Source organism: Anopheles marshallii (assembly GCF_943734725.1).
Source record: "Anopheles marshallii chromosome X unlocalized genomic scaffold, idAnoMarsDA_429_01 X_unloc_65, whole genome shotgun sequence".
NCBI classification, from domain to species: Eukaryota; Metazoa; Arthropoda; class Insecta; order Diptera; family Culicidae; genus Anopheles; species Anopheles marshallii.
The window spans coordinates 27,501-32,500 of record NW_026525915.1 but is presented as its reverse complement, the minus strand read 5'-3'; positions in this window follow the sequence as shown (position 1 = coordinate 32,500).

Here is a 5,000-nt window from a genome sequence, read left to right as displayed (position 1 = left end):
GATTGGAGAAACCTTATTTTACACTGAAAAATTCCACATAAGGAAAATTTGTATGGAGCACCCTACTGCAGAGCACACCGACAGGGCCGGGAAGGAAGGCCCGGTCCAAGAAAAAATTTTTGCGGGACCACTCAAAACATCATAGTTAGACCTAGCAAATGATGAAAAGTGAAACCCGCGATCGATTGGAGAAACCTTATTTTACACTGAAAAATTCCACATAAGGAAAATTTGTATGGAGCACCCTACTGCAGAGCACACCGACAGGGCCGGGAAGGAAGGCCCGGTCCAAGAAAAAATTTTTGCGGGACCACTCAAAACATCATAGTTAGACCTAGCAAATGATGAAAAGTGAAACCCGCGATCGATTGGAGAAACCTTATTTTACACTGAAAAATTCCACATAAGGAAAATTTGTATGGAGCACCCTACTGCAGAGCACACCGACAGGGCCGGGAAGGAAGGCCCGGTCCAAGAAAAAATTTTTGCGGGACCACTCAAAACATCATAGTTAGACCTAGCAAATGATGAAAAGTGAAACCCGCGATCGATTGGAGAAACCTTATTTTACACTGAAAAATTCCACATAAGGAAAATTTGTATGGAGCACCCTACTGCAGAGCACACCGACAGGGCCGGGAAGGAAGGCCCGGTCCAAGAAAAAATTTTTGCGGGACCACTCAAAACATCATAGTTAGACCTAGCAAATGATGAAAAGTGAAACCCGCGATCGATTGGAGAAACCTTATTTTACACTGAAAAATTCCACATAAGGAAAATTTGTATGGAGCACCCTACTGCAGAACACACCGACATGGACGAAAGGGTCGACTGGCCAAGAGAAAAAATTTTTGCGGGACCACTCAAAACATCATAGTTAGACCTAGCAAATGATGAAAAGTGAAACCCGCGATCGATTGGAGAAACCTTATTTTACACTGAAAAATTCCACATAAGGAAAATTTGTATGGAGCACCCTACTGCAGAGCACACCGACAGGGCCGGGAAGGAAGGCCCGGTCCAAGAAAAAATTTTTGCGGGACCACTCAAAACATCATAGTTAGACCTAGCAAATGATGAAAAGTGAAACCCGCGATCGATTGGAGAAACCTTATTTTACACTGAAAAATTCCACATAAGGAAAATTTGTATGGAGCACCCTACTGCAGAGCACACCGACAGGGCCGGGAAGGAAGGCCCGGTCCAAGAAAAAATTTTTGCGGGACCACTCAAAACATCATAGTTAGACCTAGCAAATGATGAAAAGTGAAACCCGCGATCGATTGGAGAAACCTTATTTTACACTGAAAAATTCCACATAAGGAAAATTTGTATGGAGCACCCTACTGCAGAGCACACCGACAGGGCCGGGAAGGAAGGCCCGGTCCAAGAAAAAATTTTTGCGGGACCACTCAAAACATCATAGTTAGACCTAGCAAATGATGAAAAGTGAAACCCGCGATCGATTGGAGAAACCTTATTTTACACTGAAAAATTCCACATAAGGAAAATTTGTATGGAGCACCCTACTGCAGAGCACACCGACAGGGCCGGGAAGGAAGGCCCGGTCCAAGAAAAAATTTTTGCGGGACCACTCAAAACATCATAGTTAGACCTAGCAAATGATGAAAAGTGAAACCCGCGATCGATTGGAGAAACCTTATTTTACACTGAAAAATTCCACATAAGGAAAATTTGTATGGAGCACCCTACTGCAGAGCACACCGACAGGGCCGGGAAGGAAGGCCCGGTCCAAGAAAAAATTTTTGCGGGACCACTCAAAACATCATAGTTAGACCTAGCAAATGATGAAAAGTGAAACCCGCGATCGATTGGAGAAACCTTATTTTACACTGAAAAATTCCACATAAGGAAAATTTGTATGGAGCACCCTACTGCAGAGCACACCGACAGGGCCGGGAAGGAAGGCCCGGTCCAAGAAAAAATTTTTGCGGGACCACTCAAAACATCATAGTTAGACCTAGCAAATGATGAAAAGTGAAACCCGCGATCGATTGGAGAAACCTTATTTTACACTGAAAAATTCCACATAAGGAAAATTTGTATGGAGCACCCTACTGCAGAGCACACCGACAGGGCCGGGAAGGAAGGCCCGGTCCAAGAAAAAATTTTTGCGGGACCACTCAAAACATCATAGTTAGACCTAGCAAATGATGAAAAGTGAAACCCGCGATCGATTGGAGAAACCTTATTTTACACTGAAAAATTCCACATAAGGAAAATTTGTATGGAGCACCCTACTGCAGAGCACACCGACAGGGCCGGGAAGGAAGGCCCGGTCCAAGAAAAAATTTTTGCGGGACCACTCAAAACATCATAGTTAGACCTAGCAAATGATGAAAAGTGAAACCCGCGATCGATTGGAGAAACCTTATTTTACACTGAAAAATTCCACATAAGGAAAATTTGTATGGAGCACCCTACTGCAGAGCACACCGACAGGGCCGGGAAGGAAGGCCCGGTCCAAGAAAAAATTTTTGCGGGACCACTCAAAACATCATAGTTAGACCTAGCAAATGATGAAAAGTGAAACCCGCGATCGATTGGAGAAACCTTATTTTACACTGAAAAATTCCACATAAGGAAAATTTGTATGGAGCACCCTACTGCAGAGCACACCGACAGGGCCGGGAAGGAAGGCCCGGTCCAAGAAAAAATTTTTGCGGGACCACTCAAAACATCATAGTTAGACCTAGCAAATGATGAAAAGTGAAACCCGCGATCGATTGGAGAAACCTTATTTTACACTGAAAAATTCCACATAAGGAAAATTTGTATGGAGCACCCTACTGCAGAGCACACCGACAGGGCCGGGAAGGAAGGCCCGGTCCAAGAAAAAATTTTTGCGGGACCACTCAAAACATCATAGTTAGACCTAGCAAATGATGAAAAGTGAAACCCGCGATCGATTGGAGAAACCTTATTTTACACTGAAAAATTCCACATAAGGAAAATTTGTATGGAGCACCCTACTGCAGAACACACCGACATGGACGAAAGGGTCGACTGGCCAAGAGAAAAAATTTTTGCGGGACCACTCAAAACATCATAGTTAGACCTAGCAAATGATGAAAAGTGAAACCCGCGATCGATTGGAGAAACCTTATTTTACACTGAAAATTCCACATAAGGAAAATTTGTATGGAGCACCCTGCTGTGGTCACCATCGGTCGAGTTGGTCGAGACGGGCAAAAAATTTTTTTTTCCATATCGTCTCAAAACATGATTTATGGACCTTGTAAATGTTGAAAAGTGAAACGAAATCACTTTTGGAGCGATGAAAATTTTGTATGGGAGGTCCCTACCCGGAACAAATTTTACTAGTAAAGTCATGATTCCGCGACGAGAAATTTGAAAATGGTCAAATATGGTTAAGATGTCATGTTCATTCCCTACTATGGGGGACCAGGTCGTCACGAAAAAATTTTTTTCTCGACCTGGTCAAATGTGGTTCTGCGACGGAGGTTAAACTAATAATGCATAATTTGGGCCAAAAACCCCCCTCTGTCAGATATTGTACCCGTTCAAGAGCAATAGCAGACCACATAAGTTGAGCTTTGAGGTATCTGAAAGTTGAATATAGAGCGAGGTTCTAAGCGAAGGGATAGCTTAACGTTGAGCATTGAACGCAAAAAAGCTTAGAGATAAGCTTAAGATACAAGGGTTGTGGTGCATGAGGCCGCTTAACGTTGAGCTTTGAACGCACATGGCTAGAACTAAGCTAAGAGATACCTATAGTGGTGCATGGAACTGCTCACAAGTTGAGCTTCGAGAAGTCCAAAGGCAAAATGTAGAGCGAGGTTCTAAGCGAAGGGATAGCTTAACGTTGAGCATTGAACGCAAAAAAGCTTAGAGATAAGCTTAAGATACAAGGGTTGTGGTGCATGAGGCCGCTTAACGTTGAGCTTTGAACGCACATGGCTAGAACTAAGCTAAGAGATACCTATAGTGGTGCATGGAACTGCTCACAAGTTGAGCTTCGAGAAGTCCAAAGGCAAAATGTAGAGCGAGGTTCTAAGCGAAGGGATAGCTTAACGTTGAGCATTGAACGCAAAAAAGCTTAGAGATAAGCTTATTATATAACGATTGTGGTGCAGGACACAGCTTAACGTTGAGCTTTGAACGCACATGGCTAGAACTAAGCTAAGAGATACGGGTAGTGGTGCATGGAACTGCTCACAAGTTGAGCTTCGAGAAGTCCAAAGGCAAAATATAGAGAGAGGTCCTAGCAGCCTAAAAAACTTCTAGGGCCGACAGCTCACAAGTTGAGTTTCGAACGCAATTAGGCTACCCTGGTAGCCTTGATTTGAAAGCATTAAGGCAATGATATGGTAGAATGCCCGATCTTAAACCTATTGACAGAGAATGTGTACGAGTAAGCATAGATGTGGAGGAGCACATACCCTAAACAGTCCCGAAAGATGGTTAGCTAAGTGATGCATCACAAATGGACTTGGCGCACCAAGTTCACACAGAAACACACACGATCGCGTATATTAAAACCTGTTGTGTGGTGCATCACTAATAAAGTTTGGTGCGTCAAACGAACATGAGAGTTGAGCATATTGGGTATGTGTGATAACACACTTTGCACGACAATCGAGAAACCGCATAAGCTCAGTATAACACAGCAGGGGAAGATTGATGAAAACCAGAGCTAATACATGCAACAGGCCGGGAATGCTGCTTCTGAAGGTGGTAGAACCGGTGCACTTATTAGTTAAACCAATCGGCCGATTGAGTTGAAGTCTGGTACCGATCTTTCACTTGACTGTGCCCCATCAACTATTGATGGTAGTGTAGAGGACTACCATGGTTGTGACGGGAAGCGGGAATCAGGGTTCGATTCCGGAGCTAGTAGAGAGTGCCTGATAAAGGCCATGGTACACATCCAAATCAGGAAAGCAGCAGGAAACACTACCATACATTGCCAGGTGCATAGGAGGATTGCAAGCCCGTAAATTGCCCGATCATAGCCA